At 38.4% G+C, this 27,945-nt stretch overlaps 1 long non-coding RNA gene across 2 annotated transcripts; it reads right to left on the minus strand.

The window, feature by feature from the left end:
* Positions 1–1,371: 1,371 nt before the first annotated feature.
* Positions 1,372–27,668, minus strand: LOC137209995 (uncharacterized). Of its 2 annotated transcripts, XR_010936223.1 has the most exons (4): positions 27,308–27,668; positions 23,990–24,072; positions 3,402–3,561; positions 1,372–1,885 (listed from the first exon to the last, which is right to left on the minus strand). It is a non-coding gene; the product is annotated as an uncharacterized lncRNA (long non-coding RNA). The 2 variants fall into 2 exon arrangements; XR_010936222.1 differs by having other exon boundaries at positions 1,372–3,561.
* Positions 27,669–27,945: the final 277 nt, after the last annotated feature.

The following is a 27,945-nucleotide window of genomic DNA, read 5'->3' on the forward strand; positions in this document are numbered from 1 at the left end:
CTCTAAATAATTCCGTTTCCATCTCTTTGGAGCTAGTTTGATGAGATCATATGAATCTCAATTTATGTAATTTTGTTGTAGAGTTAGAGAATTTTTATATATCTCTAATCCAACCTCATTATCCTATGGGAAATAGAAGACCAAGATCAGCCAGCTAGTAAATGGCAGCACTGCAACTAGAACCTAGATACTTTTACTCCTGTTTGAAATCGTAGTGGTTTTAAACGCTGGGTGCACATTAAAATTACCTGGGTCACTTTTTTCAAATATCACCTGAGTGTAACCCTAGAGCAAATGAATCAGGCTCTGGGGTTAGGACCCTGGTCATGGGTATATTTTGAAAATTCCCCAAGTGACTGATATATAGTAAAGGTTGGGAATTACACTATGTGCATTACAATAAAAGATAATGGAGGAGAAACTGGAAAGTGGAAAACAAAGAGAACACGTCTAGAGAGACTGATTTTTCTTTTTACCTAAAATTTAAATGTTTTTAAATAACATCCACACTTTCCTTTCCACTCATATGCAATGACAGGTACCAGTAAATACATGTAGCTGTGACCTTTGCCTTCGAAACCCTCACTGCCACTGAAATACACTAAAAGCTCCTTTAAAAGAAAGGAGAACAGAACTAAAAACAAAAAGGATGGGTGGAACACTCTACCTTACTCAACTGTTTCTGAGCCAGGTTTGAAGTAACACCACCTCCACTCCCCAGCCAGCTATCAACCCAAGCAGAAACAGACTACCCTAAGGCTAAAATAGCATACTTATTTTGAGTACATAAAATGTGAGCCTAAAACAGGTTGTCCAAATTGGACGATTTTGTCTTCCTTTACAGTAGGGTCACACCCTGGGCCAGGGACTGTTTTCTACCAGACACAAAGCGCGCTGGGTGCCTGCAGCTGTCTCTCAGAACCCACACTGCCTCTTACCTGCCTGGAGACAGTGCTAGCATATAAAACTCAGTGTGCATGAGCTGGTATCACTGGGACACCTGACTTCTTACAGGATTTAATAAAGCAGAAGTGTGTTTCCTTTTTACATTTCTTTACTACAAACAACTACATGTGTTTTTCCTATTAAAGGGAATCCTTAGGGCTTCCCTGGTGGCACAGTGGTTAGGAGTCTGCCTGCCAATGCTGGGGGCTTGGGTTCGAGCCGTGGTCTGGGAGGATCCCACATGCCGTGGAGCAACTAGGCCCGTGAGCCACAACTACTGAGCCTGCGCGTCTGGAGCTTGTGCTCGGCAACAAGAGAGGCCGCGACAGTGAGAGGCCCGCGCACCGCGATGAAGAGTGGCCCCCACTTGCCACAACTAGAGAAAGCCCACGCACAGAAACAAAGACCCAACACAGCCAAAAATAATTAATTAATTAATTTTTTAAAAAAGGGAATCCTTAGCAGTGGAAGCATCTTAAAATCATCTTCCATCCTGACTCATACACCTTTTCAAAATAAAAATTTGTCACAGTATTTATATAACATATAGATAGAATCCTATAGAATTTCAAATGGGCTACTTTTCAAAGTAGTAGGCCCAATTTAAAGTAAGATTGCTCTGCTGAGAACTGAAATACCTTCCAAAGGTCTCTCGATTTTACTACAATATGGATCTTAGAAGTGTTTTGTTTTCTCTGTTCCAGTTTAGTGTTTTACCTAAAATGTTTTATCACATCTCATTATATCTTGTATGGCATTATGTTTTACTTGGGCATGTCCCTCAAATATATGAACACATTTGAAGTTGAGTTGAAAGTGCATTGTTCTTATTTACCTTTAGAAGTAACTAGCCATCTTCATCTTCATCCTTCACTGAGTTCTCAAGGTCTTCTTGACAGGCCACAAACTAACTCCAAAATGTAAGCCCTTTCTTCAGTTCCTATAGAAGCATAAGTTTGTGAAGACTGTAAGCCTGTGGACTTCCATTTTTACATGTGAGTAAGGGCTAATTACTTGTAATCTACTAAATAATTTATAGGAGGCATATCTAAACTAAAATCATAAACTGAAATAATCACTAGAATTTACTGAGGAGTCAGTACTCTGCGAAGAGATCTGGCTGCCTCACAATGCTTGGAATCATCTCACTTTCTCCTAGTAGATCTCCCTGCTTCTATCCTTGTGGCTTTACAGTCTTTTTTCAACACAGCATAAAGAGAAAGCCTCCTAAAATGGTAGTCAGACCACATCACTACACTGATCATAACCCTGTGGTGGCTCCCCACTTGACTGCGTCAGAACTAAACTCATTAAATGGCCTGCAAGTCCCACATAACCTCTCTGACCTCATCTACTACTCCCTTGTAGGCTTTCCTCTAGCTGTTCCTTCTGCCCAAAACACTATTCACCAAGATATCCACTTGGCTGACTCCTCTTCTCCTGCATATTTCTGCTTAGTTATCCATCCTATTTAATACTCTAGCCTGCCCAACCTGCCCCCCGGTCACTCCAGTCTCCTTTACCTTAACCTACTTTTTCTTTTTCCCATAACACTTGCCACTCTCCAACTTTACTTTTACTCTAAGTTGAATAATATCCCAGCTTATTACGTTTATCATTAACCTTTAACTTCCCCTACTAGAATATAAGCACAGGGACAGAGTAGGATTTTTACTCATGTATCTCAAGCACCTAGAACAATACATGGCATATAGTAAGTATTCCAACAAATACTTGTTGAATGAATTTCTGGGGAGAGAATTTGCCATGACTGGTTTAAGTTGGGTGGGCGAAAAGGAAAAAGCGGCCTCGAAAGAGGGAAACACAGGTGCAGAGAAGTAAGATGTAAACTCTTTGTCAAGGTAAATAGAGGTTCCTTTAGGATTCAGCTACTGCCTACCTCTGTAGCCTTATCTCCAACCCAGCCTACGAACGTGCACCCCTCTTCAGCCGTGACAACTGACTTGCACTTTACTGAATATGTACTTTCTCGTCTTTGGGACTTTCTATTCCCTCAACTAGGACCACCCTTTCTACCCCCTCTCCCATAACCTCCCTCTCTGTCAGTTAAGTTCTTTGTCTTCTCCACCATGTGCTCATGCCTCCCTTTTTTCTTCCTTCCTCCTGTTTGCTCCAGGATCTCTTAGCACTGCACATACCCTGCTCACAGATAGCACTTGTCACACACTGTTGGAGCCATTTATTTCCCTGTCTGCCTCCTCAACTAGACCATGAATTCTTTAAGGGCAAGGAATATGACTTTCACTCCAGTTTCCCTAGGGCCTATCAAACTGTCTCATATATTACAAAGACTCGATGAATATATGCACAATTACATGAGCAGTCACAAAACAATGAGAAAAATCACTGTTACTGGAGTATGAAGAGAGGGAAGCAGGGAGTTGCAGCAAGAGATAAAGCTAGGAAAATAGGCTGTGGCAAGATTATGCTACAACCTTATATGCTCTGCTGAAGAATTTGAACTTGTCCTATAGGCATTCGGCAGGCAGTGGCGGTTTCTGTAGCCAGAGAACTGACATGATCAGCTTTGATTTTCAGGAGAATATCCTGCCTTCAATTCTTCATCCATTTCCAAAACACCTGCTAAGAGAATCGCTGAAAGGACACAGATGTGCAGTGGTTTAGGTTTGGAGATACAAATAGAATTTTTTACTTCCTGTCTTCAGAATTTATTTTTCTGGCTATTTTGCTCAGTAGATTATAACAGCATGATAATGAGGCCAAGGTCATGGTTTAAATTCCTGGGTGAGTCAGTCAGTGCAGTGGCCACAGCTGACTGTTAATCTTTGCCAGTTGTCAGATGACAACATGTTATTTCTTGACAAGGAGCTGGGTGGAAGGATATGACTGGTTCATCAAAAATTAATCAGCATTATTGGAAAAGTAACTCAAAGGGCTTAACTGTGACTATAGGACCATACTGTAATTTTAAATAAAAATAAGAATATTAAATTGGTGATTAACAAAAGAGCACAGCATCAGAGAAAGAATACATTGTTTGTTCCTAGAAAAGAAGCTACAGATTAGTACAGTTTAATTATTGGTATTTGAAGCCAAGAAGTAATGAAAAATTTCAAGGATGTTAGTGTAGATAAGTTTTATTAATTACTTTTTGTATATCTAGCAATATAGGAGGTTATTACTTAATTATTATGTCATAAAACCCATAGAGCCATTTATATTAAAAAGGTCTGGGAAAATCATATTCTAATCATCTTTCACTTATAGCATTATAAAGTTATTTCTATTTTTATTCCCTCCTAGCAATCAATGAGCACATCTTTAAAGTGAAATAGGACAGTATTGGAGGTTGGGACATATAGGCGTAACTGATATAAATATTCTCTTAATTATATCTTCATCTTAATTACAATGCTGACCATTTTCAGAAGTAAAAAAAACAAATGAATTTTATAAGATCAGAAATAAATATAAAACCCTTATGAAAAAATACATCTAGGCATTTAATATCAATTAAATAGCAACAGCTGTTAACATCATAAAAGATAATCAACCAGGCATTATGTGCTTCCTGATGGAAAAACTATACAACCTGTGAAGTTGTCTGGCAAAAAAAAAAAAAAAAAAATCAATCCTGAATTCACAACATCTTCTAGATCCAACTACCAATTTACAGGAAATACTGAGAACAGAGGAACGTATTAAACTACACCATGGTCCCCCACTAACTGGTGACCTGGAACAAGATAGTGACCTCCTGGAGCCTCAGACTTCTCACGCATGACCTGGTAAGAAATGTTCAGACAACTTACTTACTGCTTACTTCAGACAACTAGTGAGTGGTGGAACCAGAATTCACAATGAAGTGTCTCAATTCTAGTCTCTGCTCTCTTAAACACAGTGCTTCTATCCCACTCAGGCACATTGTAGGAATACCATGGGAATCTTTGAAAATTGCAAGTAGACCCAATATATGAGATACCATACAAGCCATACAAATGTGCATGTTAATGACAGAGCTTACTTGAACAAGACTTGTATTAATAGCAAATAAAATTTATTACATGATTAAACTGCACTATGGGATTGCAATCTGTGGAACACTCTATAGAATATTTTACAGGGCAAAACCCAACTGTTGTTTTTTTTGGGTTTTTTTTGTTTTTTTCGAACTGTTGTTTTTTTTCTTTTTTCTTTCTTTTTTTTTTTTTGGCCGTGCTGCACGACCTGCGGGATCCTAGTTCCCCGACCAGGGAATCAAACCTGGGCCCCCAGCAGCGGAAGTGCAGAGTCCTAACAACTGGACCACCAGGGAATTCCCTAAAACCCAGTTTTTTCAGCAAATACATTGCAAGGAAAAAAAATTAAAAAGAGATGGAGGGGGGAATCTATATTTTAAATGGAACTTAAAAGACATCAACAAAGTGCAAGGATTTGTGGACCTCATTTGGACCTTGATTTTAAAAAAAAAAGAGTAAAGAATCTTTTATAAGAGAACTGAAAATTTGGACAGTAACTAGGTACCTGATGATAATGGGGAATTATTGTTGCTTTCTTTGGTTAATAATGATATTGTGATGATGTTTTAAAACAGTAAAGAATCCTTAGTGATACATACTAAAATACCTATAGATGAAATTATGTGATATCTGAGTTTGCTTCAAAATAATATGGATCGGGGTGTGCATGGGGCGAAATTGGCCGTGGAAGATGATAGTAAAAAATTCTTTGTAATAAAAGTTTTTGGAAAGAAAAAAAGAGTCTCTAACTTCCACTCTAGCTGCCTTTCATTAAACAAGAAAATCAACAAAGTCGACATTCATTGTCAAGCATTCATTATTTGTTGGATAGATAGTATGTTAGCTGCTTTCACATTTTTTTACCACCTTCTCACACCATCCTACAAAGAATAAGTATCATTCCATTTTATAAGTAAGAAGACAGCCTGAGAGGTTTAGTGATTCGACCAAAGGAAGAGATTCAATTTCAAGGCAAATTTTCAATCTAGGTATCCTGACTTTCTATCCAGTATTCATGCCACTATACACAATTGTTTAATATAGCTATACGTATATATTCTGTTTCCCTGACTAAAATCTGAGTATACTTCACTGTAGTGTCTGGCGTGTAATAGGCATCATAAAATAGTTATATTTAACCCAACATGCTCCCTAATAACTATAATACTTAAAATGCAAAAAAAAAATACTATAACAGAAACAAATGTTTTGTTAATGTTCCAGTTTGCCTGACATTATCCCAGTTTGCCTGACACTATCCCAGTTTGCCCAGGACAGTCCTTGTTTAATCTGTTGATCAGGTGTAATTATTAGTTGCAACTCCTTTCAAAGTATCCCAGTTTGCACCTCAAATTTTACAGTCATGCTATACTTAGTGTAATATGAATTAGGCTCAGGTGTACAATATGTAATGGGTATAAAAATTTCTATAAAATTCAAACAGTATTTCCCAGAAGAAAGGTCTATGTCATAACCATCCTGTAATTAACACACTATATGGTAGACATTTAATAAATTTGGTTGAAATATAGTTAGTGAGTTCTCCATTACAAAAGAGTATATTTTTAAAAAGTAAATCACTCTAATTAAGTTATATTCTCCCCTAGGACAAGATTTTTACCCCAGCTGGAATCCAGAAATAGCTAAAAGGAATACCAGGAAAACAGAGCCCATCTTTTAACAAAGAATCATGGCAAAATGAATCAAACTGCCTAGGATTTGTAAGCCAAGCATAATAAATAATTGATATACAAGTCATCAACATAGGCTGAAATACAGTGCAAGAAGATAAAGTCAAAGGAGGCTTCCCAACTAGAATAAAAGATAATGGTTTTTATTTGATAGCATGTAGGAAGGGACTGTAGAAATCTGGCCAAAATCTAATCATGTAGAAATAGCCTGCAATCCAAGATTTCCCACAATACTGTGGCTTTCAGAGACAAGGGGTGGGTTTATCCTTTGCAATGTAAACTGACTGCTGTATACTTCAAATGTCTCCCTCTACCTATGAGGATTGCTTTGGTCTTATCAAGATGGTGCCTGATCCAACTGCTTTCGTCCATGTCCTTTACTCCGCCAGACACTGTGAAATTCAAGAAACCGCATCTTAGATCTGATGAAAGGAGATGCAAAGCTTACTATCAGCTGTGTACTGATGGTACTGTATCCCTAATTACTTCACTATCTTTCTGATTAGCATCATATAACACTAAAGAGAAGAGGAGATAGAAAAGAGTCCTGTCATTTCCCACAAGGGAAAGGTGAGGAAAAGATAAGCAGAAGAGATAGAGAATAATCCAAGTTTATTAGAGTCTTTACCTTACTTAGTCAAGGGAAATTTAGTTCATCCAAAAACCAGAGAGAGAAAAATAAGTTTATCATATTTATTGGCTGGATACTTTGTGGGGTGCCTAGTATATGCAGAGAAGAATGTCACCATGCCAATAACTTGGAGAAAGTCATTCAACTTTGGGGGCTTCAGTTTTCCTCTTGTAAAATAAAAATCCTCTATAAGGATTCTTTCTTCCTTTTGAATGTAGCCATTGTATGAAATACTGCCGTTATCTAATACTCTCTTCCGAAACATATCATTCAAACAGCAAGCATGGATCGGGAACTATTGAGAACAGCATGACTATATGAAAAATAATGTCTACATCAAAAAGTTCACAGTGTAGTATGAGAGACACACAAGTACTTAGAATCCATTTGATACATGCTGTAAGAGAGGTATCTATAAAATTCTGTAGAGTACAAAGAAGATACACCTAACTCTTATGAGAAACCATAGAAAGAAAATTTTCAAATGGGTATTGAAGATCAGGGCAAAAAAGTTTTTTAGGAAGTGGAACAAAGGTGAATACTCAGAATTACAAATTATTTTGTACAACATTGAATATGGGTTTTAAGAGATTGGAAAGGGGCAGTTGCTGGAGATGATGCCAGAAACTGAGCTAGACCAGAACCTCTATGATATGTTAAAGAGTTTGGACTTCATCCTATAACAGTGCTTCTCAAACTTGAATATGCATAAAAATCACCTTTGTATATTTCATTAAAATACAGATTCTGATTCAGTTAGTTTGGCTGGAGACTGAGATTCTGCATTTCCAATGAGCTCCAGGCAATGCCTCCTATACTGCTGATCCATGGACCACATTTTAAGTGTGAAGTGTATTCTAAAGAATGAAAGTGATATGGTGAGATTGTTTTTAGGAAAGGTTACTCTATAAAAAGGTAGGAAGTGAAATGGAGAGAAACAAGCATGGTAGTAAAAAGAAAAATTGAGAAGCTGTTAAGATAATAAAGGTCAGATAGGACCTGAACAGTGGTAATGCAGATGGAAAGGAGGTGATATCTTTAAGATATTCTGAAGATGTAGGAAGAATAGGACTTAGTGACCAATCAGCTGGGACAGGTGAGGGAGAGAGAAGAGTCCACAAAAGAATCCAGTAAACTCATTTAATTTGGTGTTTGGGTTTTTTGTTTTTGTTTTTGTTTTGTCTGTTTGTTTTGTTTTGTTTCGCTGCACTGCATGGCTTACGGGATCTCAATTTCCCAACCAGGGATCAAACCGGAGCCCATGGCAGTGAAAGCACCGAGTCCTAACCACTGGACTGCCAGGGAATTTCTATCACTTAATTTGATTTAAATGAATAAAATCTCATTAAATCAATGTTGAACTTCATCCCAAAGATAAGAAAAGACTGTAAAAGTACACTTGTTTGGGGAATTCCCTGGCAGTCCAGTGGTTAGGACTCTGTGCTTTCACTGCAGGGGGCATGGGTTCGACCCCTGGTCAGGGAACTAAGATCCCACAAGCCATGCAGCGCAGCCAAAAAAACTACACTTGTTTGGCTACAACAATCTTCTGCCATTTTTTTCTATTTAACTCTGTAATAGTCTAAGGTTGATCTAGAGCTGTGTTGTCTGATATGGTAGCCACTAGCCATAGCCACACTAGCCACAGGTGGCTAGTAAATTTAAATTTATATTAATTTATTACTAAATTACCTAAAATTAAGTAACATTAAAAATTCAATTCTTGGGGACTTCCCTGGCAGTCCAGTGGTTAAGACTCCATGCTCCCAATGCAGAGGGCATGGGTTCAATCCCTGGTTGGGGAACTAAGATCCTGCCTGCCACATGGCACAACCAAAAAAGAAAAAATAAGTTCTTCATATGATCCAGCGATCCCACTCCTGGGCATATATCTGGAGAAAACTAAAATTCGAAAAGATGCATGCACCCCAATGTTCACAGCAGCACTGTTTACAACAGCCAAGACATGGAAACAACCTAAATGTCCATCAACAGATGCATGGATAAAGAATATGTGGTATATATACACAATGCAATATTATTTGGCCATAAAAAAAGAATGAAATAATGCCATCTGTAGCAACATGGATGGACCTAGAGATTATCATACTAAGTGAAGTAAGTCAGACAAAGAAAGACAAATATCATATCTGCTTACACGTGGAATCTAAAAAGAATAATACAAATTAACTTATTTATAAAACAGAAACAGACTTACTGACATTGAAAACAAACTTATGGTTACCAGAGGGGAAAGGGGGGAAGGGATAAATTAGGAGTTTAGGATTAAAATATACACACTACTATATATAAAATAGCTAACCAACAAGCACCTACTATAGCACAGGGAACTATACTCAATATCTTGTAATAACCTATAATGAAAAAGGATATCTGTATCTATCTGTATATATATATATATATAACGGAATCACTTTGCTGTACACCTGAAACTAACACAATGTTGTAAATCAACTATATTTCAATAAAAAAATTTTTTTAATTCAGTTCTTCAGTTACACTAGTCACATTTCAAGTGCTCAATAACTGTATGTGGCTAATGGCTACCATTTTGCACAGCATCAATATAGAACATTTTCATCTCAGAAGAAATATCTATTGGACAGCACTAATAGAGGCTCATCTAGGCATCTGTATTGCAAGGAGTCAACATTAGGAAAAACATTCCATTATCTTTATTCTTTGTTTATTTGTAAGATAGTTTAGTATTTTTTTTTTAAGTGTGACAATGAATTAAGAAATGGGAACAGGACTTCCCTAGTTGCAGAATGGTTAAGAATCCGCCTGCCAATACAAGGAACACGGGTTTGATTCCTGGTCCAGGAAGATCCCACATGCCACAGAGCAACAAATCCCCTGTGCCATAACTACTGAGCCTGTGCTCTAGAGCCCGCGAGCCACAACTACTGAGCCCATCTGCCACAACTACTGAAGCCCACGCACCTAGAGAAGAGAAGCCACCACAATGAGAAGCCCACACACCACAACAGAGTAGCCCCTGCTCGCCGCAACTAGAGAAAGACTGTGTGCAGCAATGAAGACCCAACGCAGCCAAAAATAAAATATTAATTAATTTTTTTAAAGAAATTCAAATTGAAAAAAATAATAAAAATGGGCAGAAGATCTGAAAAGACACTTAAAAAGAAAGAAAGAAAGAAAGAAACAGGAATGTTTGAAGGTGAGGAGATCTTGGCAGACTCAACAACATTGTTTTCTTTTGAGAAACAACACCAAGGTTTGAAAATCCAAGAAGACGTCTCAAGATCATAACACCCTTGAGAAAATGAGCTCATTTTTAAGTAAGTCTGTGAGACTGATAAAAGATACATTATTCCCCATATGTAAGCAATAAATAAATAAGGTTCAATTTTAAAGCCTTGTGCAATTGTCATGAGTAGTTTAGTCAAGAATAAAAAACTGAGTATAGAGGTTTAAAGAAAGAGTCTATTCCAGGACTTTTCCCCATAACAACAGTAAGCTTACCAACAGAGAAAGAATGCTTTACCTCATGGGATGCTTTCAGTGATATATACAGAAAAATTCGACACAAACTGACAAATAAGGAAAGTTATTGGCTCGTTTACCTAGAAAATCCAGAAGTGGATAAGGTTTCAGAATTGATGGGTCTAGCAGTCTAGCTATGTTTTATCAAGGACTCAGTTTCATTCTAAATCTGTACATGGTGTTGACTTTATTTTTACAATGATTACTTTCACTGACATAATATGGCTGACAAAAATAATCAGGGCCTCTTCATACCTAAGCTAGTCTGCTCCCATATCCCTTCAACAGAAGTTCTAAACTGTGCACTGATTAGAGCACTTCTCATTCATCCCTGGGGCCAGGGCAGTCCATGCTCTGCTAACTTAGCTGTGACTAACCTGAATCCATCATCGTAGCAAGAGGCTTGGCCTACCCAAACCACGTGGTTGCCACACAAAAGGGGAAGACTGAAATAGATGTTGGGGAAATAACCATAATATTTACAATGTCAGCAGAAAAAGAAGATAATTTTTTAGTTCTCATTTATATCAACTTATTTTTTTTAAATCCTTACATTCCAAGCCATTTTTTCTTGATAAAACACTGTGAAATGTGAAAATGAGCAAATGATGTTTCAGGTTCACAGATAAAAATCACATTAGAAAAAGCACGAGGAAGAAAATGGTGGCATGAAGGTAATTTTACTTTTTACTGCAGCCACAAAAAGTGAGGGAAATAGGTTCAAAAAGAATTGATGGTATAAGGATAATTGGGATATATTCAGATTTTACTCTAAAACTATAAATGAGAATCTTTCATAAAATGCAAGCAGTACCAAAAGTAAAGTGGAATGACTTTGGCCACCTACTGTTAAAATATACACACATAGGAATTAATTACCTTATAAATAGAGTTTCTAATATACAAATACGTATTGAATTGATGACCATGATAAGGTACAACCTTAAGCAAGTTATTGCTTACCTTTCTCCACTGTTGATTGGAAGATTTTTATTCAAATCCAGTAGAAACATTTCAAAAGTTTTATCAAAATAACTGAAAGTTTATTCCCCTAATGTTTTTTTCAAGTAACTAAAAGGACCCTAGGTGGATGCAGGAGATTAAAAATAATAATAATAGCAACAATAATGCCCACACTTTGTTTTACTCTCACTTGATGTTTAATGACAAAATTTTGGTTTCAACGTCTACCTCAATGAAACTAATATCTAAAACTGTCTCTCATTTCACTTCTTCATTCTCAGCTGTCTATGAAGTATTTATACTTGAGGATTCCACTACCACCTCAAACTTAATATGCCTAAAACAGAATTTATCCACTATCCCTTCCCCAGCAACAACAAAAAGTTCCTTTTCCAACTTCTATTTTTCTGCCATTGGAATCATTATTCCCACTCCCACCCCCCAGCCCCAAATCTTCTGTGGCAGGAATGTCGAAAACATCTGTAATTAGTCCTTATGTTTTTTCTTATATGTAATCAGCCCCTGCATACTATCAATTATTTCTTTATCATATCTCAGAGATATCCCATAAACTATTCTCATTGCCACCACTCTAACCTAGGTTATTATCACATCCCACTCAAATAATTGCAATATCCTAGTCGGAGAAAGATCACTGGACTTGGACTCTGTATACCACCAATTAGTTATGTCCTTCTAGGTATCACAATCTTTGAGCCCCAAACTCCTCTATAAAATGAATAGGGCTAGGACTTCCCTGGCGGTCCAGTGGTTAAGACTCTGCTCTTCCAATGCAGTGGGCGCAGGTTCCATCCCTGGTCCAGGAAATAAGATCCTGCACGGCATGTGTGTGGTATGGCCAAAAATTAAAAAGATAAAATGGACAGGACAAGGTTGTCACTATGTTCTCTTCAGTTCTAAAATTTTGTGCCAGAACTATTTCCCCTTGCTTCAGTCTCTTCTACTTTTCCCCTCCAAATCATTCAGTACACTGCTATCAGATCAACCTTTAAAAACACCCCTTTTACTATGACATGTAGGAGGCAGAGTAAAGCAACAGTTCAGAGTGCCAGCTCTAAGGTCAGAATGCAAGGATTCTAACCTCAGCTCTGCCACTTATCAACCATGTTACAAAGCATGTTCCTCATCTGTTGAACAGGGAAACAGCACCTCATTAAAGAGCTCAAAATTAAATGAGGTAATACATATATATGCCTGGCACATTGTTAAGTTCTCAATAAATGTTTATTATTCTTACATTACCCAATCAAAATCCAACAACTCATCCTGCCTACAAAACAAGTCCAAAATCTGTAGCCAGAGTTTTAACTTTTTCTGCATCTACCTCTGAACCATTTTTTTTACACTTGTCTTTACTGTTACATTCTATAGACCCTCCCTCCCAAACATGTTGGTCTACTCTTTATCTTCAAGGGCTTTCTGGCTTATTTGCATCTCTTCAATGCCACTTATGCCTGGAACACGTCAGCCTCTTTTGTCTACTTCTTTGAAATCAAAAGGCTTTCAGCTACATGTAAAACAAACGGACAAACAAAAACCTTAAACTAGGTTAAACAATAAGGAAATGTTTGGCCTGGTGGCAAGGCAGGTTTTATTTTATTTGTTTAATATTTATTTATTTGACTGTGCTGGGTCTTAGTTGCAGCACACAGGATCTTCATTGCAGCATGCTGCAGCATGCGGGATCTTTAGTTGTAGCATGCAGGATCTAGTTCCCTGACCAGGGACCAAACCCAGGCCCCCTGCATTGGGATCACGGAGCCTTAACCACTGGACCACCAGGGAAGTCCCAAGGCAGGTTTTAGATTGGCTGGATCCAGTGGCTCCACCTCTGTTTCTCTGCAGTTCTCTTGGCAGTGCCCTTGTCTGTATGTTTCCTTGACCCTCTGGCTGACTTACTACCTGGAAAACAATGGCTCTAGTTGTTCCAGGCTTCATATTCATGCACCCTGTTGTTTGAGGAAGAGAGAAATTCTTCCCAGTATTCCAAGTAAGAGTCCTGAAATTCACCTTGATTGGGTCACAGTCTCCTCTTCCCATCCCCCATCCTCAGCCCCAACCAAACAATGATGTGACCAGGGGAAATGGAATGTGCCAGTGATTATATTAAACCAACCACAAATCCCCCTGAAACTTGAGGTGGGATCAGGTTCCCTCCAAATACTTGAGCTTATGGTAGAAGACATTATCCAAGCTAAAGTCTGAATGCTGTTAACAGTGAGAAAGCAAATAATGAATATCGGTTATGGAGCCAAGAATGTCCACTCCACCATCCCTAAGGCCCAATTAAAGACTATCTCTTTGACGATGTTAGTTTCTATAAACACTGCTTTGACTTGCTTTATACTATGTATATGTCTTGCCTCTCTCAGTAGATTATAAATTCCTGAAGTCAGGGACACTATATTCCTACTCAGCACTAAGCACATATAGAGAGCACTCCCTGAGGGATAAAATAGTTGAATGTTGGATTCAGTGCTATGTATTTGGAAAGTGGAACTAAGTGGTTGAAAGAAGTGGGGTGGGTAGAAAAGAGTATCACAGCTCTTAGAACAATTCTGGGGGAGAGGAACAACCTAGGTAATGGATCACTGGGTAAAATAACTCAGGAAGTGTCGCTCCCCAAAATAGGATTAGGGGAGTGATAGGAATCCCATTTCTACTTTCAGATTTGAGGCCAATATGATTTTCTAATAGCTCTGTTTGATGATTATATTTACGCCTCCACAAGCGGCTTTCTTAGCCTTGATAATCTCAATTCAAGTTTCTTATTTCCTTTGGATCTCGCAAAGTGTTTCTCCTCACGTGGTATCAGGGAAAACATATTCTGTTCATTTACTTCATAACTGCTCTCTTGACCTCTCTATTGCTCCCCTAACCATTAGAACCCAAGATGCTCTTGCAAACAGAACTAATTATTGACAGTCTTCATCTTTTGCAAATGGAAGTGATGACAGACCCACTGCTTTGTATAAAAATATTTTGCTATTTCTATACAAAATATTTTATTAATGGAAACCACACAGTATGTTATATTGAAATGTTATGACTTGAAATTTGTGTATCTAATGTCTCTAATAATAAAGGCTTCACAGTACAACTGTTGCTTGTAGATTTGCAGCTGGCTGGCATTTTAACTTTTAATTTACATTTTTAATTTAAATATGACTGATCTGAAATAATTAGAAAAATTCTCCTTGAATCATTGCATTTCAAAAGAAGAAAGCAAATCCAGCTGTCTAGTTGTGAGGCAACCTTTTATTTAGAAATTGAGATCATTAGCACATCATTAATGCTTTCTTTCTCTCTATTAAATATTCTCCTAATAATGCTAAATCAAATGAAGCCTCTTTATATAAAGTCAGATTCACCAGAACAACACAGCAAAGTATAGAGGTGAGAATTATTAACATGCTATGAAAAAAAAAACTCATTTCTAAAAACAGTTTCAATAAACAATAAGTATGCAAATAACTACTGCAGTTTCTCTTTCTCAAACCTTAAAAAATACATTTTTAGGTAATGGTTCCAATAATTGTTCTGTCTTCCCCACTGAATTTTGAACTCCTGAAGATATGTGTAATGCCTTATTCTTATTATTCACTTATCCTCTAGCATAGTGCTTTCTATGCCACTGAATATTTATTAAATCTAATTAAAAATCAATAAGCCCTGCTAATAAACCAGCAATTAATAGGAAATATTTTGACTCTAAAATCCTGACACTTGAAAGAAAAACATCTAAGCATAGGAATGTGATTTTCCTCATTTAAAATGCTGAGGTTTTATTTTTTTCCTTTTGCTTTTAGCCTTTATTGTTAACCTAAGTATTGAAAAAAAGTAAATATATCTGGTTAATGATAAAACATCACTTCACATTTTCAAATCCTAGATCATCTTCATTTTAGTTTTAATTTACCTTTTAATTTAATTTTACTTTTTTAGAAAAGGAAGAAAAATGACTAAACTCTTTTTTTTTTTGTGGTACGCGGGCCTCTCACTGTTGTGGCCTCTCCCATTGCAGAGCACAGGCTCCAGACGCGCAGGCTCAGCGGCCATGGCTCACAGGCCCAGCCGCTCCGCTGCATGTGGGATCTTCCCGGACCGGGCACGAACCCATGTCCCCTGCATGGGCAGGCGGACTCTCAACCACTGCACCACCAGGGAAGCCCCCTAAACTCTTTTTTAATGCTGAGTGTAGGAGGTCATAATTTTCTGCTACAGGATTGCTGATGTTTTTTCCTTCTTCATTCCCATGTGTTTCTATGAAAGGACTATTCTTTTGTTACTGTGTATGTGTTATAGGGATATGATTTAAGTCACTTTGTGATGATGATGATGATGATGATGACCCTTTAGATCACTTCCTCACAGAATGCTCAAGAAGTTGCCAAATCTGTTAACCTCAGCCAGAAAGGTTTAGATATTATAATAATATATTTAGATATTATAATTCTGATAATCCACTATGGATAAGGTATATACCTCAGGCTAGAAACCTGAACTGCGTAAAAACACCCCAATTAATCTGAGACATTTAAGCCAGTCTCCTAAACCTTAGTCCATGAATGAGTCAGTATGTGATGAAAACACCTCTCGTGTGATGGTACTGAGATGCCTTGTCATATAGAGGCAGGGAGATGAAAGGCAAGGAAACCGTGCTTGCAAAATTGATCTAATCCTTTAAGGTTTCTGTATGGTTATAATTATTTCATAATCAAAAGCACATCTTTTGGGCTTCCCTGGTGGCAGAGTGGTTGAGAATCTGCCTGCCGATGCAGGGGACACGGGTTCGAGCCCTGGTCTGGGAAGATCCCACATGCCACAGAGCAACTAGGCCCGTGAGCCACAACTACTGAGCCTGCGCGTCTGGGAGCCTGTGCTCTGCAACAAGAGAGGCCGCAACAGTGAGAGGCCCGCGCACTGCGATGAAGAGTGGCCCCCGCTTGCCGCAACTAGAGAAAGCCCTCGCACAGAAACGAAGGCCCAACACAGCCAAAAAATAAATTAAAAAAAAACATCTTTTATGCTTGAGGTGGGTTTTTTTTTTTGCTATTTCCTTTAATTTTTTGTTCTATCTTAATATTTAGTGAAGTTTTCAAAATGACCACTTATTTATTCTGTCCTAAGGAGAACCAAGGAAGGAAATATTGTTCACATTTGGACCAGAGTTTGGTACCCAGCACAATTCAAATTGGGACAGCACAAATCTTCCCAAGGGAAGATGAAAATGGAGGTGAAATAATTAGGGTCATTTGCTTGGCTTCTCCTCCTAGAGATTTTCCTTCCAGAATTTTCACTGAAAGAACTTCAGAAGGTTTTGTGTTTCAGCTTTTACAAGAAAAGCGTTGTGACACAGCATCGTGACACATCATATTTTTACAAAGTTTATAAGATCATTCTTAAGCATGAGTTAAGCACTCTTAACTCATGTAATTTCCCTAAGAGAAGGAGGTAGAAAAATAGCGAGGAAAATCTCAGCAAAACAAGACTAAAGACATGGGGACATCATTGCCTAGTACCATCACCATCAATTTAATTATAGAGCCCCATGGTGCCTGACGATTACCTTCTACTGCACTTGATGCTGTGCTAGGCTGGTACAAAAGATAAGTCCCTAATGGCTTCAAATATGCAGTAATAATTGGGAGTATGAGATTTAATAGAGTTGAAATAATATTGAGAGATAGTAAAAGAAGATATAAAATTCAGTTAGAGGAAAGTTTAGAGGAGTTAAAACAAAAGAGAAATAGCATTGAAATCAGGGGGAATTGTGGGTTGGGTCTTTACAAATATAACTGAGAAAACAATGGCAGAAGAAATGGCTGGGGAAAAAAAAATCTTTATCTATATATATTCCTGAATTTGAAGGGAAGAAATTATACCCAGGAGGTACATAAAGGATGGAGAAATATGGTCCTCATTAGCTTCAATAAACCAATTAACATTTTAATCAATTTTTCTAGGCTTGTAGACTAGAGCCTAGAGCATTTTAATCAATTTTTCTAGGCTTGTAGACTAGAAGAAATGCGAACTACCTTTGACTCCTCCACTGAGTCCCCTATATCTATAATGTCACTAAATTCTTTCTACTTTAACCATTTTCTCTACTCTTACTTTTTTCTTTCCTTCTCAACTGCCACTTCACCAGACTTCAATCTGTCTTGTATTAAGGCCAGCAGATTAATATTCCTAATAATTATTTCCTCATGTCACCATTCATCCTCTCAAGAATCTACATTGCCTAGAGTATCAAGGCCAAGCTTCTCTTTTGGAGAAATAAGAGCCCTCCACCATCCAAATTCACCCTCCTTGTATAAATTTTAATTTCTAATACCGCCTAAAACATATACTCGTTTCAGACAGGGACATCTATCTAAGCACTTCTCCCACAATGCCAAGCCCATTCTTGCTTTACTGACTGTGCAAGTGCCAGTGTATTGCTGAAAGGACCTTGCTGCTGCCCTGTTCACTTAATTGCCTCATTTTCAAAGTTCAGTTCAAGTCCCACTGCCAGAAAGAGGCCTTTTTCAGTTACTCTGGCTGTAACAACATGGATGCGTCCTATTTCTGAAATCATTCTCTCCTTAGAGTTAGGGCAAGTAAGAAATATTTCTTTCTTTAAAGCTTTACTAGGAAGGTTATAAGCTACTTGGGGCCATGTTTTTAACTCCCTTTTTCTCCAGTGTTGTATAAAATGAGTTGGGCCTTTGTTTATTCTTAATGCTTTGACTCACAGGAAAACTAAAATTTAAATTTGAAGATTATGATTTAGGAAAAATTTTTAGGAATTTGTACAAATTTAGAAATGTATACAGTATTGGTGTGGTATAAGTTTTTAGTATTTATATTAAGTAGCTTCTTAAAAATAAACTATACTCATGGCAAAAGAAAATTCAAAAGTTTTCCTCTTTATCCCCAGTCACACTATCCCCAGTTCCACTCTAGAGAGGTAGCCAATCATTCAGAATATGTCTATGCATATGCATGTACTTAAGGCAAATGAGATCATAATTTACATACTGTTCTACCAATTTGCATTTTTAATTAAAAATATACCTTGGAACCCTTTCCATATTAGTACTGTATGATTCCATCATCCTTAATATTTTGCATAGTTTTCCATTTATAGCAGAGCTCCATAATTTATTGAACCAACCCTCTATTGATGAGCATTAAAGTTATTTCCAGTTTTCTTGCTATTACAAACAAAGCTACAATTAACATTTTTTTGCACATTTTTGTGTACTCATGCAAGGGTATGTAGAAAAGAAATTCCTAGGTCAAATGGTAGATGTATGTTACTTTTTTTTTTTTCTTTGGCTGCACCTCTCAGCTTGCAGGATCTCAGTTCCCTGACCAGGGATCAAACCCAGGCCCCGGGAAGTAAAAGCACCAAGTCCTAACCACTGGACGGCCAGGGAATTCCCTGTTACATTTTTAAATAATTGCCAATGCTGTCTTCCAACAAAGGTTGCACAAACTTATTCTCCCACCAACTGTGCAGGAATGCTTGTTTCCCTACACCCTCAGCAGCACTGGGTACTACAACTCTCTTTAATCTTTGTCAGTCTAATAGATGAAAAATAATACCTTCCTGCTATTTTAATACTTATTTCTTTAATTATGAATGACAAACGTTTATTGGCCATTTGTGGAGAGTTACTGCAAAATGTCTTTGCTTCTCCTTTTTTGTCTTTTTCTTACTGATTTCTAAACTTAATTGCACATGAGGAAAATTGGTCTTTTGTTGTCGTATGTGTTGAGAACATATTTTCCAGTTTGCCTTTTTTCTTTTGAATATTTTTACGGTGCATTTTTCTCATATTGCTGTTTCAATTTTTTATGTTGTCAACTTTATTATCATTCTTTTGCTATGTAGTCTGTACTTTGTACCATACTAAAGGCCCTCTCATTTCTAAAAGTATTTTCAAAAATGTATCCATTTTCTCATTGGCATTATCGTGGTTTCATTTCTTTCTTTTTTCTTTCAATAAATTTATTTTATTTATTTATTTTTGGCTGCATTGGGTCTTCGTTGCTGCGCACGGGCTTTCTCTAGTTGTGGTGAGCAGGGGCTACTCTTCATTGCGGTGCACGGGCTTCTCATTACGGTGGCTTCTCTTGTTGCGGAGCACGGGCTCTAGGCACGCAGGCTTCAGTAGCTGTGGCACGCGGGCTCGGTAGTTGTGGTTTGCGGGCTCTAGAGCACAGGCTTAGTAGTTGTGGCACACAGGCTTAGTTGCTCCTCGGCGTGTGGGATCTTCCCGGACCAGGACTCGAACCCATGTCCCCTGCATTGGCAGGCAGATTCTTAACCACTGCACCACCAGGGAAGCCCTGCTTGGTCTTTTGAGATATATACACATATTTTTATATTATATACAATCTACATAATATATATAGAATAATATATGCATTATATATTATGTATTGATATCATGTTATTATATAAATACAATACATATGTATTATAAATATTTCTTCATAAATAAATTAGGAGAAATTGATCTCTTAGGATCCCAAATAAGGTGAAATGAGGTTGTCATTGGTTGCTAGTATATGCCAACAATTTCTACCCTAGGCAAAGTAATAAAAGGCAGTGGGGTGGTAATTCCCTGGCAGTCCAGTGGTTAGGACTCAGCGCTTTCACTGCTGTGGAACTAAGATCCCACAAGCCGAGTGGCGAGCCCAAAAAAAAAAAAAAAGCAGAGGAGGACAACATCCCAGCACCTCCCATCTGATTATCTCCACAGGCTTGGCTGTGGATGAAAGAAGATACCTCTATCCATTCCATAGCCAAGAAAGCCCACCCAAATGGATCCAGAACAAATCAAGAATCTCACCTTTGGTGAAAGGTTGAAAGCATTATAGGTAAAAGAATCAAAATGCAATTTAATGGAGAGAGATGGGAGGCATCCTTAATTTGGGAGGACCCAAAAACTTCATAAAAAATGCCTACTTTGTATTTTAAATTATATATTTAATCTTTTGTTTCCTTTATAAGATATGTCAGTAGTCAGTAATATGGGAAGAGTTAAATCTAGTACCAATGTAAGAGGAACATAAGAGCCTGGATTCTGTAGCCAAACTGGGTTCAAATTCCAGCTCTACCACTTAACGACTGTATGGTCTTGAGAACCTCTTCTATAAAATGGACAGAATAATAGCACTCACCGCATAAGGCTCTTCTGAGGAATATGTAAATTAACATACATGCACTTAGAAAAGTACTTGGCACAGAGTAAAGATTATACAAAACTTCTTGCTGTTATAAATGCCTTGGCATCATTTGGGAAGTGGGATGTGGTATTCTGTGTTAGCTTGCTGTCAGTTAAGATAGATTGGAATTCTATCAAATTTTAAAAACTCCCAGCAAAAGATTTATGACCCTTTCTCTTTTCCTAAAATTTTTCTGGTATCCAGTCACCTGCTATATTGCAGTTAGGTCTTGGAGGTAAATGAAGAGGGATACAAAGATTCTCCAGCAAAGACCCTCTTCTTAGGAAGAGAAAGCAAGAGAGCAAGGGTGTCATATCAGGTACGGTCTTATACATTGATGCTATTCCTGCCTCACTGCAATTGCTCCTTGTGCCACAAGCCATCAGAGGGTAACCAGTAACAGTAGTAGTAGTGGTAGTAGTAGGCATAACATCTGAGTGTGTGCCAGGCAATGGGCTAAGTGCTTTAAATACTTAATTTAATTCTCACAAGAACAAGAACGCTATGATGTAGGTACTGTTACTGAGAGGGGATACTGCATGATGATTTTGACGGTGGGCTTTAGAGGTAGATCTGCCTGGGATTGTATCCTGGCCCCATCAATTAGCTGGCTGTGTCATCTTGGGCAAATTACCTAACCTCTCTCACCCAGAGAATGAGGATAATGATAGTACTTATCTTATAGGGCTTTTGGGTGAGCATTTCATGAGTTAATACACATAATGTCCTCAGGTTTGGACTGGTTTAGAATGTGGGCTGTGAAAACAGGCTGCTTGGGTTTACATCTCAGCTCCATTACTTAGGAGCTAAGTGGCCCTGGGCAAGTTACCTAACTTATCAGTGCCTCGGATTCCTCCTCTGTAAAATGAATGTGGCCAGAAGAGTACCTACCTCATAGAGGTTTTATGAGGATTAAATTGGTTATATCTGTAAAGTGCTTAGAGAAGGGTCTGGCAATATAAACTTCTCCCCCCTTCTCTCTCACCTCCTGGAACTCCAGCTACATGTGTTAAACCTATTCACTGTGTCCCATTTATCTTTCCCTCTCTTTTCCGTCTTTTTTATCCCTTTTGGAGTTTAAGTCAGAATACTTTTTTCTGACCCTTCTTGCAGTTTGTTAAATCAAAAATAAATATTTACATATACTTTGTTGTCTAAATAAAGAATTCTATGCACTCTCAAAATAAAAAAATAAGTGAGTAGACACTGTACATAGCATATATTTGATGCATGTTTGTTATTCTTATTAACCCCTATATAACATGAGAGGAAACTGAAACTTGGGGAGGTCAAAATAACTTTTCAAGGTTACACAGCTAGCGGGTGATGCAACCAGTATTTAGACTCAGAGTCCAGAGCCTTAATTACTTTAATTATCATACTATGCTGCTATTGCCAGAAAACTAGTAGGACATTGCAGATTTTTGGTGATTTACCTTGTTCTTGAGGGTGGATACTGGCTTTGTTATCTAGTATGTGTGTATATTTTAAGGGCTTTGTTGGGGGTTTGTCATTTCAACCTAATCCACCCTACCTACATCATCCCTAATTTTGCTCAAAATACCTAACTCCCAATTAGAAAGCCTAATTCTTATCTATCATTCTGCATATGCAATCAGTGGGAACTCCCCACCCAGAAGAGAAGAGCAGTAAAACTAACAATTCTCAGGCAAGCAGCCTGTGATTCCAGAATTAACCTCATGCTGCTGCCATCATGAGCCCTTGGCAGAGGAAATGAATGAATCACCATTAGTTTTTCTTGTTAGTCTTTAGCTATTTGGAGCAGCACCATTTTAAATAATTAATGAAATTTGAAAAAAAAGAATTAGTGATTTCTTTCTTTGCTGATAAAGCCAGGATGTATCAATATTAACTAGCTGTGAAAGAAGAGAGGAAAAACTTTCAGATGATTTTCTAGGAACAGTTCTGCTTAACTAAAAGGCTCAGATAGCAGGAAACCAGATATAAAACTGGAATGGCAGACTATAAAGTATAATTATTATTTTGTTCAACCATCCACTTGCCATCAAATATACAAAACATTATTCTTTTTACAGTGAGTTCAATGATTTCATTCTGTCTCTCCAACCATTAGCTTTTTTTTCCAGTTTGTTCTTCCCCTAAAATATCATCTGTTCTAGGGCTTCCCTGGTGGTGCAGTGGCTGGGAATCCGCCTGCCAATGCAGGGGACACAGATTCAAGCCCTGGTCCCAGAAGATCCCACATGCCGCAGAGCTACTGAGCCTGCAAGCCGCAACTACTGAGACCGCGAGCCACCACTACTGAGCCCGTGAGCCACAGATACTGAGGCCCACGTGCCTAGAGCCCGTGCTCTGCAACAAGAGAAGCCACCGCGATGAGAAGCCCACGCACTGCAACGAAGAGTAGCCCCCGCTTGCCACGGCTGGAGAGGGCCCACGTGCAGCAACGGGGACCAAACATAGCCAAAAATGAATAAATAAAATAAATAAATTTTTAAAAAATATCTATTCTATCAGTTCTGATGACCACATCTATAGGTGACACCTGAATTTTCATGTCTTATGTCTCACATTTGTAACTACTTCTTAGAAATATCTGCATGCTTATCTTGCCATCAGCCCAAATCAAATATATTTAAAAGTAAACATAATTCCACTTCTATCTAGGATGGAGAGAGCTGAAAAGAATATTGTTTCCACCTTAATAAAAAGAAAAAGCAGGTCAATCAACATAATCATACCTTTTCTTAAGCCCATCAAACAGCTGATATCACAGGGCAAAAAAAGTACATTGAAATCCAAAGAAAGACAGAAACTTCCAAGGAGAGAGAGGTCAAGAACACAGGCTCACTCGTGGCAGAGCACAAAAGGGAGAAACTCCAGGTGCAGCACAAGCAGGTAAGAAGGCTACAACTAATTTTTTAATGAATTGTTAAAGGCTGAGTGTGGGCTAGTGAGAGAGTTTAGAAACCCTGGGAGCTGCAGACACAGGGGGAGATCACACCCACCTGCAGGTTCTTCTCCATGAATATCCACTGACTGTATCAATATATGCGTAATGGAGAGTACATGGTGTCTGAACAGGGCCATTCTATAAGGACAGAAAACATTTACAGATGAACATCAGTGAAACCATGGTGGGGGAAAAAAGTCACAGAGGACTACAAACAGCTTGAATAGCATGCGCACACACGTGTTTATGTTTGGGAAGGAAATTGGAGGAGGCAGGAGGGGTACAGGAGTTCTCAATTTGCCTTGGAGATGAAAGGTTTTAGGTATCAACTATAGTGTGGTTTTTTCCAACAATTTCCTATCATGAGGCTTGGCAGTTATTAGTACCATTATGGGAAGATGTAGAGGAAGCAGTGTGAAATCAAGACTGAGAAACGGGGGGCACTTCTCTGGTGGCGCAGTGGTTAAGACTCTGCGCTCCCAATGCAGGGGGCCCGGGTTCCATCCCTGGTCAGGAAACTAGATCCCACATGCATGCCGCAACTAAGAGTTCACATGCCGGAACTAAGGAGTCTGAGAGCCGCAACTAAGGAGCCCACTTGCAGCAGCAACTAAGACCCGACACAACCAAATAAATAAATAAACAAAATAATTTTTAAAAAGACTGAGAAACGGTTGAGATGAAAGACAAAGTGTAGCAGCTTTTCTATGTGGCTGTTCCCTTCTCAAAAACAGCCTTATCCATCACCCCTACCCACTCCACTTGCTTCCTTAGGCTTACATGTCAGTTTCTGCCTGCACTTCTGCTGCCAAGGGTATGTTTACGAAGTTCTTATCTTATTACCTGCAATAGGGACCATCTCTTTTTCCCTTGTCTGACTGCCCCTTGGGGTTTTCTCCCACCACAGTGAGTGAGGGCAGGGCACTAAATAAGAGCCCAGGAGAGTATCCCCAGGTTTGCCTTATCTGGCTGATGGCTGTCTCTGAACCAGATGCCATCTTTTACTGACACTGGACACGGGTATGGGTCTCCCATTTCTGAGATAGCACAGTGTCATATGCCCTGTTTTCTTTTGTTCACTTAGAGAGCTGTTTCTACCACCCAAGTCACTTCCTTTTAATAACTTCCAAACCTTTTCCACATTCTAAAGTCAAAATTTTGTGTTGCTTGTGTTAACCACTGGACTCAATCAGCAGCTTTGTTTTAAAAACAAGGCTACAAAAATCCTCTATGCTAAAACAGAATTGGTCTTTGGGGAAGAGGAGCTCTAAGAAAAATGTGTTTGGAGTTTAATCACACCGCCAACAAAATAATTTAAAAGTCATTTGAATTACAAGTAATCAAAAACATATCATTGCTCACCAAACCTAAATGGCTACATGAACCTCTACCTGTAGGGAAGAATGGAGCAATTGCGGTAGAAAGAGAATAAAGAATTGGAACATATGTTTCTTTGGTTTAACCTCAGACATAGGGAAAATCTGATTTGAAGGAAAATGTATGTAAAACGTTTTTCACTATGCTGCAGTCACACATTGGATTTCAGTGCGTGCTGGGGAAAAAGGTACATTTTGACCCATTCCAGTTCATTCTCAGGACTAGACACGGCATGATTTGGAGGGAACTAGAAAGATCTCATACCCCAAAATAATCTTTTTTATACCTTGGGACAAAAATATATCAGAATAACCCCCAGAGAGTATCTTCCTAGAATTCCCTGACTGGTAAGTTTTGGCATCATCACCTGTCATATGGACTGTGGCTTTTCTTTTAATTAATTAATTAATTAATTTTTGTCTCTAATTTCCCCTCCTTTCTGAGTCTTGTTATCTCATCTCAGGCAGTCAGTCACTTATATTTCAGCATGGCTTTGTTCTGCAGTGCAAAAATTTCAGGATATAAATTATCCAGAGTGATAGGAGTACAGTCTGGCTACTTAAACCAGTTTGATGCTTCTTAACTCATTAAACCCAAGATTAACAGACTGTTACTCAAAATTCACTGCCTCGTCAGTTGGTGATTCAGCTCAGTTCTAGCCACTATGCACTGCCCTTGGTCCCAAATGAAAACAGCTTTCTCTCTGCAACTTCTGGATACTGCTTGAACAGTTCTCTTTGGATTCTATCTTAAACTCTTTATCAAATTTCTAATCTCAGGAGCCCTAGGCCTATTCAGGTGAAGTGATTTAAACTGCTTCTTCCTCCTTCTAAGCCTTTTCTAGACAACTTATCTGTATAAAGCTAATGTACTTCTCGCACTGGACTCTCCTAGTGTCCTTCCTGCTCTGGTTCCTCATGCCTCTGGAACTTTCCCCAAGTGTCTCTTTAAGTAACTTCTACCTTTCATTTTATCCATCTTTTCCTCTCATAGTTTTACCTCCAGGACTTCCAGAACCTTCATCCTATCCCTCTTTTTTTTCTTTTTGAAATGGATAATTATATTTTTTTACATCTTTATTGGAGTATAATTGCTTTACAATGGTGTGTTAGTTTCTGCTTTATAACAAAGTGAATCAATTATACATATACATATATTCCCATATCTCCTCCCTCTTGAGCCTCCCTCCAGCCCTCCCTATCCCACCCCTCTAGGTGGTCACAAAGCACTGAGCTGATCTCCCTGTGCTATGTGGCTGCTTCCCACTAGCTATCTACCTTACATTTGGTAGCATATATATGTCCATGCCTCTCTCTCGCTTTGTCACAGCTTACCCTTCCCCCTCCCCATATCCTCAAGTCCATTCTCTAGTAGGTCTGTGTCTTTATTCCTGTCTTACCCCCAGCCTATCCCTCCTGATAAAACATAAAGCCCATTTACATTTCAGTTACTCTTGCTTCCATATGAACAAGAGCACTAGATCCTTAAATCCACACATTCACTGGGGAAGGGTTATCTTTTTTTCAGTCACAAGTTTAATCATCAAAAATCTTGTTACCCAAGACTGCTTTACATTTGGCACCTGATTAAGACAGGAAGACCCTATCATAGGGCATAGCCTAGGACCTGGATGCAGAGATGGTTAGGAAACACATGGGAGATTACAGTAATTCATTAAGGCTCCAGAAAGGATACAGCTCCAAAATTTGGGGAAGAGGTCAAGGAAAGGTTAGCTTCTGATATTCAAACTAAAAAATTTGGATAGGACTGCATCTGCAAAAATGACTCACTTTCAGTGATTTAAAAACATGTCCCGAATGGAGCCATGGTCTCTTAGTCCAATTAAGAAAGTCACTGGGTTTCTCAAAAAACTAGTCCACTCAGTGATATTGTCAAATGTCTCAGATTCTTGTTGTGCTGTCATAACAGGAGGATTGGAAGTCGGCCTCAGACCTGAGAAAAGGAAGGCAAGAGAGCAAGCTGATATTAGACTTACCCAGCATCCCCAGATGGCAGGACACTTTGGCTTCAGAGGACCAATGTCAATTATTTAGTTAGACTATACCTAGAATAGAACAGGGGCAAGGTACACTTAATTTTATAAAAATAGCCAGTAATTACATCTAACTATTTTTGTTGTTGTTATTTTCACCAAGTGTTGCAGTAGGCAGAGAGAACTAGGAAGAGGAGCGGATATGAATGTCACGGATGAGGAAAATGATGTACATTTAGTGCCAGATAGGAAAATAAATTGCTAAATGGAAGTTTCACAAGAGATGCAGCTCAGGAGTGGGTGAACAGAAAGAAAGACTCAGAGAAAGGCAAGGCTGACCTACTGATAAGAGAAAGTTCGGATGAGGCATAATCACAAGGGAGTGCATTTATAGATAACACCTGAATCTAAATGCCTGCATGAAGAGGAAAACTGGGAGAAGACGTCCCATGTGGAGCTTGCTATATATAGCAAGCATTTTTTTTCCCAATGAAGTTGATACTTTGTAACGTCAAGCAATTGAGGGGTAAGCATTTAGAACCTAAGTAGAAGATAGGGAATAGCATTTGATTAGTTGGCTGTATTAAATCAGCTATGAAGACAGATTACATAAATGCTGCTAGAACTGTTACTTAATATAA

Source organism: Pseudorca crassidens, chromosome 17 (genome assembly GCF_039906515.1).
Source record: "Pseudorca crassidens isolate mPseCra1 chromosome 17, mPseCra1.hap1, whole genome shotgun sequence".
NCBI classification, from domain to species: Eukaryota; Metazoa; Chordata; class Mammalia; order Artiodactyla; family Delphinidae; genus Pseudorca; species Pseudorca crassidens.